We start from the raw sequence: 13,409 nt of genomic DNA, 5'->3' as shown, positions 1-13,409 counted from the left end.
GGTTCTTTACAAAGAATATCTCTATGTAATTTCTGACACAGAAAGCACAGATCCAGAGTGGTCACTCCTTTGACATGGGGCTCTGGGAACTACTTACCCATTAACAAGCAGTATACTTCCACAGGTAGTATTCCTTTGAGAGCCAAGACTCTTGTGTCTCTCAATCCTGTAAATTCTTGTCAGGATAGTTTACCTAAAAAATAAGGACATAAAACACCACATGGGATGAGCAAAAACCTCTTACTTCTATTCATATTTACACCAAAAGAATTAGAAGTAAGCTTTTCCAGTGTTTACAAGCCCTAATAGACAGAAGTGCCCCAATGTAGGAAGCTGGGGATAAATGTAATAAAAGTCATTATTCCTGAGAGCTTTCAGCTTTTCGCGTGGTTGCAGAGTGCACCTGAACAGAGCCCCACCAAATTGCCTTGCTCCTCAGTGCACAACTTGCATTTGATCAGCCAAGAAGAGCAATATAACTCATTTCCTTTAAAAGCACAGAAAGTATCAGGTTATTATGCAGTAACAGAAACACAGAAAACACAGAAACATAATAATCACAGAGAAGACTACTGAAGAGTCTCACTCCAAGCAAACAGACATTTAAATTATTACCTGAGTCCAAAAGGGACCCATGACAAGACCACAATACTTTTCTCTCCATTAGACTTCATTTTAAGAGGCATCAAGCAGCCTTACAGTCACAATTCCTTTTTTCTCACCAGTATTTGGAAAATACAAGAGAAATAAGCAAATGCAATTTCTATCCCATTCCATCTAGAAGTTAATTTCTTTTTTGCCAGGGTCACAGGAAGAGCTCCCTTATTTTCTTCACAGGTGCTACTTGTAAATCTATGCAGCAGAGTTTCTCCTCCTCCCTTATCATGGAGCCCAATTAATAACTTTTGTTTCCCATTTTCTGTTTGTTTTAATATGTGCACTCCCAAGTTCCTAATTGCACAAATTCAATGTACATGTAAGAAACACATTCTGCTAGTTTGCTCATGCTACCTCAAACTGGAAGTACAAGCAGTTAAATATCTGAATAAGCTGGTAAGAAAATAAAATCAGAATGAAAGCAAACAAACACACCAACCACTAAACAAAAAAAAAAAAATCCTCATGAAGCCAATTTGCAAGCACAGAGAGAGAAAATTTCCGTGCTACTTCAGAGATGTGAAAGTTCACGAGCAAAAGGTACAATCTTGCTAGCAGCTTCAAAAGAACTACAGAATGTTCTAGCCCACTCTTTATAATAAACAGCCTCTACAACTAAAATACCAAAATACAGTAGAAACAATGAGTCTTACTCAAAGCATGAATACAAAATTTTGTTCACTACACACTGAACTGTGATATCAAATGTAACGTTAACTAATGAATGAAATCACTAAACAAATACTTAAGGACCAATCAAAAATTCCTCATCTCCTTTTCTCAATAAATTTGACATGCCATTTTTAATTGCATTAAGATGTCAGTAAATTTGATTATTTCAGGCAAAGATTCTATTTTTTACTTCCTCTATTCAAAAGAGCAAACATCTCATTTCCAAATGAAAAAATGAAATATTTAAATCCATATTCTTTTAGGTTTCTGTACACCATTACACAAGACAAATTAAAGGTAAATAGGAAAATATTTCTGAATACTGCCGTGTGATTTTTAACCACATCAGTACTGAAAACACTGGAGAATGCGGGCATCGATCCCGCTACCTCTCGCATGCTAAGCGAGCGCTCTACCATTTGAGCTAATTCCCCACCTAAAAAAAAACCCTCAAAACTTGGAGATAGAGACTCTAAACTTCAAAAAAAACCAAAACACAGTTATGTTTGCAGAGACTCTAAACTTCAAAAAAAAAAAAAAAAACCAAAACACAGTTACGTTTGATTATGAATTCGTTGTTTCTTGCTGAGTCATCCTTTCCACTCATCAACAACCGACTGCAGCCCACAGCTGCAATCATGGGACACGTCCTTCAGCATGCACACTACCAGAATAATCTTATTCATCCTTTTACAACACTAGTCTTTGTTATTTAGCTGGTTTCATACAAGAAGTTCTCCAAAAGATCAAGTTACTTAAAAGAAACCAAATGTGTTTCTACAGAAAAAGATAAAAAAAGGTCCTACTTTTATTGAACAACTGTTCCAAATTCAAGAAGGAAAACCCGTGTTCTTTCCAATTTTCAGGGCATGCACATGTAAAGACCGGTTCAGGAAACGTTTAATAAAGGAAAAAAAATGTTATATGCTCGAATGAAACAGAGTTTTATAGTCAAAACTTACACATATGTGTGTGAGCATATATACATATCTATATGCATATATATGCACACACACATCCTGTCATATAAATATGTATACATGCACACATACATCTTTTTGGAAGGTGTCTGGCTTCTTTGAGGTGAGACTGTCAAGTGAAAATAAAGCAGATCTGTATTTTTCTTATTTATTACCTCACCAAACGCACTTCCCTATAATTAATACATTACGTTTACCAGCCTTAAAACACTGACTTTTTGAAAAATGAACGCACCGGTGCTCACGTGACTTGACACGTAGTATATAGCTTATCGTGGGCAGGGAACACGATGATGTACGACCTCCCAAAAACTGCAACCCCAGCCCCCTGGCCCTTTAACCCCCCAAAACTGCACCCAGAGCCCCCCGGAGTTCGGCTTCCCCCAAAGAGCACCCAAAACCCCCGGGGCCCGGCCCCCGGCCCGCCAGGGAGCAGCGATGGCGCGGCCGCCGCGGTTCCCCGGCCGCAGGGGCCGCTCCGCGCCCGTCCCCGGAGCTCCCCTCACGGCCCCTGCGGCTGCGCCCCCTCAGGGCCCCCGGGCTTCGGCTCCTCGGCGTTTGCTCCGCTGCTTCCTCGGGACAGCCCTCTCCCCTTCCACAAACCCCTTCCCTTGGCGTTCCAAAATCCCTTGCCACATGCTCCGTGCTCTTTCATCCCCTCCCTTCCCTCAGCCTCCTCGCTTCTGCTTCACAGAATTACAGGATCGATTAGGTTGGAAAAGACCTCAGAGATAATCGAGTCTAACATCTCCCTTAACACCACCACCACATTAACTAGACCGTGGCATTAAGTGCCACATCCAGTTTTTCCTTAAACACCCCCAGGGACAGTGACTCCACCACCTCCCTGGGCAGCCCATTCCAAAGTATTCTGTGAAGGAATTCTTTACGATGTCCAAACTAAACTCCACCACCTCCCTGGGCAGCCCATTCCAAAGTCTAATTACCCCTTCTGTGAAGGAATTCTTTATGATGTCCAAGCTACAACTCTCCTGGTGTATCTTACAACCATGTTCTCTTGTCCTCTCCCTAGATGTGACAACTCTCCTGGTGTATCTTACAACCATGTTCTCTTGTCCTCCCCCTAGATGCACGTGACCCTCATCTGGCTACAGCCTCCTTTCAGGTGGTTGTGGAGAGTGGTAAGATCTCCCCTGAACCTCCTTTTCTCCACATCTGCGGCTCCCTCAGCCACCCCTCAACAGGACATGTGCTCCAGACCCTCCACCAGCTCTGTTATCTTCCTCTGGACACACCTCAATATCCTTCTTGGGGTGGGGGGCCCAGAACGGAACATGGCACTCAAGGTGAGGCCTCACTGCTGCCCTGGTCTTGTTGGCCACACTATTTCTGATACAAAAATATTGTAAACACACCTGTAACAACTTTCACATACACGTAACTTGATTGACCCAGGTTTTTTGAGCTAAACCAAACCAAAGTGGCTGATCTCCACTTTACATCTTTCCCCTACTTATTTTAACCGTAGAGGCCTCTCAGGTATCTCTTTGAAACATAAAGTGATAAACCAAGCAAGAGAGCTGGGTTTGGCTCTGGCGCTCTGTAGGGTGAGAAGAGTTTACAAATTCCACCTGATTTGTCATGGTAGCGTTCACTTCTGCTCTTCTCCATAAACTCTTTCTGCTCTTGCACATACAGACAAATTATGTAGCCCATAATCTGCCACCCAGTGACTTTCTGACTGTTGCTTGAACATCTTCATTTACAGAAGAGATTGTTCCTGCACTATGTCGGTACTTAACCAGCCAATGGCTCCTTATTAAGCCAGGCCACATTGCTCTCTCCACAGATGGGAGAAGTTACTCATCCATCAAGTTTAAGCCAGGCCAAGAAGAAATTAAATCAGAGCTTGAGTGGAGATAGGATCACCATCTGACTGGTTTCTAACCAGCCTGGCTTGTTTTTACATCATTTACTGGCTTCTGGTGATGCTGAATCATTTCATGTACCTTAGCCCTGACATGTGATGAATGGCTTGGAGACACTGTATGTACACATCCAGTTGTTCCTGGAGCTGGATTCTTTGGCAGGAGGCAAGACAGACTAGGAATAACTGAAACTAAGCCACTGTCTTCACTCTCTGTGGCAGTATCCCCTTTGTGCTTGACAAGATTCAGCATTGATTTGCTACAATTTTTTGACAGTGCCAACCACAAGAAAATAGGAAGGGGAAGAAAGAATAATGTATTCAGAAAAAAATATAGCTGTCAGTCTAAGAGCACTAATGGTACAAGTGAGAGTAATAATCAGGTACAAAGTTGCTCTGGATTTATGACCAGCTGTATGTTTAAGCCATACCTGGTTTCTTGGTTGGTTGGTTTTTGTTTGTTTTTTTTAAATACTAAAGCTATATTTTACTAAAACTACGTGTCAAAAGTAAACCCAAGATTTTTGAAGGGCAGGGGAGGATGATTGATTGTGTATAGTTTTTCAGTATTTGGAGAATGTTAAAAAAATTAAAAGCAGTGTGAAAATGATATAACACTTGTGAAGTAAGGAGAGATCTTTGCCATATAAATAATTCAGTTTTCTATGGCAGCTGCTAGAACATGCACAGGCACTTCAGCAGGTTTTCTACTGAAAACACTAGGTGGGAAACTGTGATACAAAATTCAGCTGAAATAAGCCACATGTTTTTCATATGATCTTAATTATGAATCACAAACCACCTTGGATACTCATCTAGGCCTAAAAGCACCTGCTTACTTGATCATCTCCAGGAATTTAGAGTGAGTTAGCTAACCAACACTCATTATTCCATTATTTAGCAGTGATGACAAGGAACATATTTAGACCAGGCATTCCTGAGTAACATCCTGGTCAAGTCTTTTGATTTTAAAAAACAAAAACAAAACAAAAAAAACACCCTTATTTTTGTTTTTATCTTCAGAAAAAATAAAGCTTTCTTCACAGGAAGTTGTTTAGAGATGGCTGCTAACAATTCAAATGCTTCTGTGATCCTAAAGGACTGGTAAACAACTCAAGATTCTGCATTGATCTTGTTTCAAATTGTCGAACATCCTTAACATTTTTTTTCATACCCTTTTATTTATTTGAGAAGTGTTGAAGTAGCTGTAAATTTACTAACAACATTTAGCAAAAGAAGAACTTAAGAGCTACAAAAAATAGCTCAGCCCTTGCTGAAAGAAATCACTGAATTTCTGTTTTTTCCTTTTTTTTTTTCAGGAAAAATATCTAGCAATACCCAAAAAATAGCAAGGTTATAAATGCACAGGAGATGGGTTATTGCCAAAACTTCAGAGACTCCAAGGAACTAAGGAAGAAGGGTGTAAGCTAGAGCACCTTAGCCTACATAGTTTCACCAAGCCTACTAGCTGGATCAGCTAAAGGTGGGTTTATTGCTAAAACTGCTTTTTCTTGCGCACAGTTAACCTGATGTTTGGTGTCAAAGGTGCAGAAGCTGAGATTGTTTGCAAGACAGGAATAGCTTTTACATCTGAAAATAACCCTTATGTTCTATAATCCCCTTTAAAAGAAAATAAAACCAGAAAGTGACAGAGATAGATATATTGCATATCCAAATTATTCAGAATGTTAATGTGCTCCTAGCTGCTAGAAACTATCAGGAACGTGCTTAGAAAATGGAAATTCTGTTCACCTTAAACACACACAGATGTACATTTTTTAAAATTGTTTTTCAACTTCCACCCTCAAAGCATTGCCTAGGAAAATGCATGAGCATAAACCTTATAATTAATTTATGTTATGAAAAAAATATTGAGGTCCATTTAAAGGCATACACAGTCAGCTGATATTCCTGCTACTTACAGCCATTGCATTGGGAAAACTAGGATTAAAATCTGCTTTTTCCAGCATTACCTTTTTCCCCTGATGATACAGAAGGCAGCTTCAGGGGGACAGAAGAGCTGGCCAACAGGCAGGTTGGTGGCTTTTCTTTAGGACACTTACCTGCCATCCCAACAGCTGCTTCACACATCAGGAGGAGACATAGCTACGGCATTTCCTTTGTCACACGGTGACAAACCTCCCAGCACTGCCTGCTTACCGTCCCATCTATAAAGGAATGAAAGCAGGGCAGCAGCTGCCCTGGAGGAAAGAGTTACCATTGGGGTGGGTGGAAGGTTCTAGCACAGGGCAGGGCACGCTCAGTGCCTGGGAAGGGTGGAGCAGAGCCCTAGTCCTGAGAGGCCGGGAAGGTGGGACCATGTGGGCAGGGGAGCTGTGTCTACTTTGTTGTCATCTGGAGCAAGTCTGTGCTGAGACTATTGAAAGACAAAGGCGGCGAAGGAGGTTTGTGCAGAGACTTTTACCCGGGGGCTTTCTGGTCGTGGTGGTTGTTTTAGCGAGTCTCACAAAATCTAGTTCTGGAGTCATGGGGATGCTTGTTTGAAGGAGGAGGTGCAGTGGGTAGTGCAGCTCCTGAACAGAGCAGGTGGTTTTGTGGGTTCTCCTGGGGTTTCTGCTCCTGTGCTTCCTATTCCTTGCTGCTCTGCCATGACTCAGGCTCCAGCCCTCCTTCAATTGTTCTCAACACCTACAACCACACTAATCCTGCACTGCATTAGTAAATTTTAGTTGCTGTTGTTTTCTTTATTTCTGATACTGCTCCTCCAGAGTTCACTTAATGTATAACATTGAGCCCAGGAGAGAAGTGGAAGACTCAAATCAGAGGATGACTTGAGTTGAAGAATTTGTTGGACTGGGTGCTATCCTAAACTTTTTTGTTGTCTTAATTCAGCGTGGCTGTGGTGTTTTGAATAAACTGTAGGCAGGTAGCTTCACAGGTGAAGGCAGGTTCTCGATAAGTCTGGTTTCCCTTTTCTAGTTTAGCATTATTATTTGTCATGGTGGGGTATAAATTTAAGAAAGGAAAGCTCTCAGCTTTTCATATGGGCCTAAGTAATCAGATGTTAAACATACACTAAACTTCAATGAGTTCTGCGTATCTTAATCCTCTAGTTTTTGAAAATTGCAGCCAAATACATTTTTCCATTCATTCCCTATAACCAGTTCCTTGAGGCTTTTTATAAATAGTTGATCTATGTATTTGGATGAGGTTATTGTTCTTAAAACTACTCTGTTATTCTGGGAAAAAAAAAATCTCATTTAACGAGCATGTAGTTCTGTTCCTTAGTAAAAGCCACAGGATATAGGGATCTGAATCTTCTCAAGTCTTCTAAGCTATGAAAAATTTTCATTCTCACGCCTGTTAAATTTGGCACAAAAAGTGAAAGGTGGATAAAAATGAAAAATATAAAGAAATTGTTTACTATTCTGTGGAAATCCATGGCTTGGTAGAGACACTAAATGAACATGAAGAAAATCTTGTATGTGCTGATTAGCCAGGTGGCCTAATAGCTAGCTCACATTCTCTGCTATGTGGAATTATAGGGAATGTAGAGAAAATTTAGATTCTTACAGTAGTGATGTAGAAGACAAAGGCTGCCGATCCAGTGGGATTCAGGCATAGTGAATCTCATTACTTTTGTAATAACCTTGCTTATTGCTATTAACTATTAAGAGTGCATTCTACATGCAGCATGATGTTAAAACTTTTTAAAACACTCATTAAGTTAGTAGGGATACAAAGTCTTCCAGAAAAAATGGGATTAAGTTGTAATGTGAGTCTAGCCATTTTGCTAGGGAAAAACCTAAATGCATAATCATGTTAATGTATGACTTCCTGTTTCCCCATCTGAAATAGAATGAAATCTTTGCCAATCTGGACTCCATATGATAAACAAGGTGGAAACCTAAAATCCATGGATCTTTTTAGAGAGAAAATGGTAACTTGTATGTTTTCTTGGTATTTCAACTCTCTGATAAAGTTAGAGATTTTACAAGTTGAAGTAATGAGGGTGATTTTTGTACTGGTCTCCAGGGAGATGACACAGAGTAGCATACAATGATCTTGCTCAGAGCTGTGCTCTGAGACCACCGTCTTCTTATTAGTGCACAGAGAGTACAGTGTTAACCTAAATGCTAATCTGATAAATATATACAAAAAACATTTTGGTGTCAAGCTTCTTACAAAAGCAGTATATTTAATATGAATTATTTCGGCTTTTGCAAGTTTCTGCTGTGGCTGCTAATGGTAACTGAAGTTACTTAGGATGCCTGGCTAAGCTGATTCTTTGACCAGTATTAGAGAATTTTGTACTGGTGCCTAACCTCCCAGATGGACTATACTGGTTTTCCTCAAACATGGTAACAGCAGTAGCAAATCTTTCTAGTGTTTATGTTTTGAGTTTGTTGGGGGTTTTTTTTTGGTTTTTTGTTGGTTTTTTTTTTTCTTTTTGGTTGGTTCTTATGTTTTGGAATTTCTTTAGCCTGTTTATGTCCTGTGCTTTGGGTATGAATCAATGAATAATGGTAAAATGGAGGCAAAATTTTACCAACAAGCAATAACATCTTCACCAACAAATCAAGTTTTATTCTTATTGTGGCCATTAAAAACAGAAGTAGGGGTTCTCGGAGGTTTCTTCTGACTCATGGCATGTCTCCTGTGTTGCTTTTTATGTGATTTACAGTGCATTCGGTGGGGTGCTGTCTGTTGGAGTTCGAGGTTTTTGTTCATACTTTTTTTCCTCAGAGGATGGTGTGAATTTTGCTGTCCAATTCCATATTTTGATACTGCTTTTCAGTAAAATTATCTCTGAGGTCCAAAACACATTTCCTTCAATGCTTTAAGTACAGCTTTTCCTTCCATACTTTAAATATGGGATAAATACTGGATGCAGAACTGGAGGCCTACTTGTTTCATTTTAATGCTATATCTATCAACTTGAAGGTTAGGCTATTTAACAGCATGAACTGAATATACTAGAGCTGTCCTTACTCATTTTGTCACTGCTAAATTTATAGTTCATTCTGAGTTCTGCTTGATTTTAAGTAAATTTTACCCTACCTGCTGTGTTAAAGCCTTAGGACTGTCAGTGCCTAATCACAATTTGAAAGTTTTCTCTTTGTGTGCAGTTTTAAGGCTGCTTGGGGATTCCCTTAATTAAACCAAGTAGATGTGCTGTACCTTTCAAAATCTGGTTTGATGAAACCCTGGTCTTGCCTGGACTTACAAGCCTCATACAGACACAACTAGAAAGGTTCTGTTTGCTTGCTTGTTTGTTTTATAGCATAGGTGGGTTTGAGACTTAAATGGTTTTTGTTCAGGAGGAATACTAAGGAAAACATGAAACCTCCCAGAATAGAAGGGGCAGCAAGCTTGCTTACTTTACCAGGCACACTGACCTGTGGGCCTTTCAGTCAGTCAGTTGCTTAAATGTCAGTGGTATCTGCAGCATAATTCCAGCAGTAAAAACTTAATGACCTCCTGCAAAATCCTTTCAGATGCTTCTTTCCACACTGATTAAATGGGAGAGGGAAAAACATTTTTTTGGCAAAGCCAGCTGTTTCAATTAGAGTGAAGGGAGTAGGTGGCAAGACACTGGAATTTCATTAGTGGAAGAATGGTCACAGGTCTTTTGGTGTATAGCTTTAGGGCTAGACCAGAGACTGCAATTTTGTTATTTTGTTTTCTGAAATCACTAAGTCATTGACGAGGAGAGATTTGAAAGATCTTTGTATGTCAGTGTGATTCATGTGTCTTCAAGCATCCTGGGGAAATCAGGAGTTGTTTATGTAGTTATTGAATAAATTTCATTTCAGACACTCCTTTTTTTCCAGAAAAGCAGATTATTTAATATTATAAGTGTAATAAAAAATTCACAACTCCCTCTTGCTGTTTGTGAAACCACTAAACAGAATTTTTGCTGCTGTTTCATTATAGGAAAAATTTCTATTTTTTTACATTTTAGTTGTGCATTTTTGATTTGTTTTTTATGTATTTGTGTGAGTGTGCTTGTCTATCTGGTGATAGCATCATAACTTAAAAATGCCTGAGAGATGTTAGTAAATAATGTGAAATATTACTTTGTTTCCTGGTGTTCCATTTGGTGCTTTCTTCATTGTTTCCAAGAACCCTTGTTCTATGGGTGCTTTTTTTTTTTACTCCCTTTTTATAATATGAACCCAGCCTTTATTGCCACAAAAGAAAGAGCTGGAAGAACTCTACCTATTCCGTCTTATATATTTTATACTGTAAAACGTGGAGAAGAATAAAGTAATTTAGCCGATTGTCTTCCACCTGGGGATTACAGATAGGAAAAATCTGTTTTAGAAAAAAATAGAGTAGTTAAATATATCCAGATTTCTCTTAAGTAGTAATAATTGTTTGGTGTGAACATAAGTCTTCAATTGCCTGGAAACACAAGCCCGGATGTTATCCAGATGCAGCTCCACTGAACAAAGTGCCTGCTGTTGCTTCAAGGAATCCAGATATCATATTAGGCAAAATTCCCACTACGGCTGTCAAAAGCAGTGCGCTTGCAGGAAGACCTAATTGTTTCTGCTTTTCGCTGGAGGGCTGAGCGCTGTTATTGCCTGCCCGTGACTTCGAGAGGAGATTAGAAGGGCTCGGACGGCCCAGCTACCGGGGTCTGGGGGAGCAAGCTTTGTTTGCGCTGGAGCGGCTCCCGCAGCGAGGGAAGCGCAGGCGGGAATGGTCAGTGAAGGGGGGGTTGCAGCTGCGGGGGGAATTAGCTCAAATGGTAGAGCGCTCGCTTAGCATGCGAGAGGTAGCGGGATCGATGCCCGCATTCTCCACTGTGGTTTTGCTGCGCCGCTGTTTTGAATTCAGATGCCTTTTCCTGCAGCAGTTTCGTAAGGATTAAAATGAACCCGTTTGGAGACGTGTTTACATAGTATGAACTATTTACGTTTTTAACGTTGATCAGAGCTGAGTTTTATTTTGTTTGTTTTTTTGTTTGTTTTTTTAAAGTGCAAATTATCTTCTCCCCATGGCAAGAGGAGGACATTAAATAATACTGTGGGAGACCGAATGTCGCTTGAGACTCACGTTAGGAGCAAGCGTGCCCTGCCCATCCCACAGAGGGTGCAAGGTAGCTGGAGAGACACTAATTCTGTGGTGAGCTGATGATTTCTGTAGACAATTACCAGTTTGTACATCTTCGTAGAGACAATTCCAGTAATTTTTTGTATCATTAAAAAGTGCACATTCGGTGCAGTGGTAGGGAACGGAAGAGGATATTTCTTTTTTCCTGTATCACAGAGTAACAGCGTTTGTTTAGATGGGTTTGTGAAGAAATCGCTCCTCAAAGAGTACACGAGTGTAATCCGTACAATTAACATTTCTTCTCCCATTTTTTTGCCGAGTGAGGTGGTCTGTATTTCCTGCTGCAGATTTTCTACCACAAACCCGGGACAGTTCATGGAAGAAAATCTTGTCCTGCCGTGGCGCCACAGCCCATCAAAACACTGGAGAATGCGGGCATCGATCCCGCTACCTCTCGCATGCTAAGCGAGCGCTCTACCATTTGAGCTAATTCCCCCTGCCGCGGGCGGTGCGGGGCGGCCGCACTCGTGCTGCATCACCGCGCTTTGCTGTGCCGAGCCGCCCTGCCGAACACTGAGCCGCCTCTGAATTTACCTGGAAAACCCGATGGCTGAAAAGCCGGGTTACACACTTGGCGTATGAGGAGCGTTTTCTGCTGTGCTCCTTGGATGAAACAGCTGGTTTTCCTGAGCAGTGCATCCTCTAGCGTCTATTCAAGGAGAGAGAACTCATTTTTCTACATCGCTTACAAGTACAAAATGGTTTGTTAAGTTTAGAAAGATTGCTCTTAGAAGTCGCTATGAGGAGCGTTTTCTGCTGTGCTCCTTGGATGAAACAGCTGGTTTTCCTGAGCAGTGCATCCTCTAGCGTTTATTCAAGGAGAGAGAACTCATTTCTCTTAAAGGTTTGTAAATTTAGAAACATTGCTCTTGGAAGTCACACAAGCACAGTGAGATTTTTCTTCTCCTCTTTTTCAAGTCTTTAGTTCCTTTTCCAACTTTATTTAATAATTAAACATCCATAAATGATAAATACAGTGGTTTAAAAGTTCATGTTTAGTTTTTGGAGAGGAAAAATTCATTCATATATTCTTGTGTTATATTATAGAAATTATTTGTATGACCACCTTTATTTATTGACTTTAATAATTCTGTCCAAATAGTATTACATCTTAAATATATGGGGTCACTAGGCACATTTCTTAAATAGAAAAATTCACCTGTAGTCATACTAACTGACTTTGCAGTAGGAAGCACATGGCCAAACCTCTATTGATAGGCTATTAAATCAAAGAATGCTTTCTGGATTTCAAGGAAGAAAATTTTACAGAGAGAGTGGTTACACTGATATGCTCTCTTTAAATGTCGAGGACTAAGTCCTGCTAGTAAACTAAAGTGTGTGCAGTAATTCAACAACACATGTACTGGTGGTTTTCTCTGAAGGATTTAACTCGCTGCATGGCAGCAACCAACCAGTCAAAACAAAACAAATTTCAAATTTGAGCATCAGCAAGTTATAACTTGTCTTAGGCAAGGTAGTACTCCAAATCTGTTGCAGTCCCATTACAGGTCAAGATGTGGAACTACAACTACAGTGTGGCTGCAAACATTCTCTTAAAATTCAAATATTCTCCTGATTAACTTCAGTCTCTGCACTATAAAAAAATTAAAATCTGTCCTTAACACTTCTTGCATTATATTGGAGATCATTTTTTCAACCTCACTTGAGCAGACTTGATGGGGGAAAGCAAATATGCAAAAGCAGTTTCAGTCCTCACAGGCATTGTGTGTATCTTAGGCTCACTGATGGCCCCCTGCAGCCTGTGGCCAGGATCTCTCCCATATAGTGTTTGACGATATGAACAGTTTTCTTTATCAACCCTGTGCAGTCAGAGTCATTATGAAAAAGGCAGATTACCTCTCCTTGTTTTTCACCACCACATCTCATTCTGCTGTCACTGAAAAGGCCTAGAGCTTCACCCATTTGGTTCACAGAAAAACAGTTTATTTAATGCCTGAACCAAATAAGAGAGAGGAAATATCTCAGCACTATTTTCAATTATTAAAACATGTATTTTATATAACTATATAAAAACAACATTGTTTTGTGATCATGAATTTGTTGTGAGTGTTGCTAGGTTTTCATGTAAGATGGCAAGTAAAATGTCCTAATTTCTTAACCTGGTTGGG

The 13,409-nt window shown here is 40.1% G+C and overlaps 3 non-coding genes across 3 annotated transcripts; 1 reads left to right on the top strand and 2 right to left on the bottom strand.

Annotated features, from left to right (window-relative positions):
* Positions 1–1,690: 1,690 nt before the first annotated feature.
* TRNAA-AGC lies at positions 1,691–1,763 on the bottom strand. The gene has a single exon. It is a non-coding gene; the product is annotated as a tRNA-Ala (tRNA).
* Positions 1,764–10,897: 9,134 nt separating this feature from the next.
* Positions 10,898–10,970, top strand: TRNAA-AGC. Its single transcript has one exon. It is a non-coding gene; the product is annotated as a tRNA-Ala (tRNA).
* A 673-nt stretch (positions 10,971–11,643) lies between these two features.
* On the bottom strand, positions 11,644–11,716 carry TRNAA-AGC. The gene has a single exon. It is a non-coding gene; the product is annotated as a tRNA-Ala (tRNA).
* Between the last annotated feature and the right edge of the window lie 1,693 nt (positions 11,717–13,409).

Source organism: Onychostruthus taczanowskii, unplaced genomic scaffold, assembly GCF_017590055.1.
Source record: "Onychostruthus taczanowskii isolate IOZ18803 unplaced genomic scaffold, ASM1759005v1 scaffold4, whole genome shotgun sequence".
Classification (NCBI taxonomy): Eukaryota; Metazoa; Chordata; class Aves; order Passeriformes; family Passeridae; genus Onychostruthus; species Onychostruthus taczanowskii.
The sequence above is the reverse complement of the archived record's forward strand: the minus strand, read 5'-3'. Positions and strand labels throughout refer to the sequence as shown.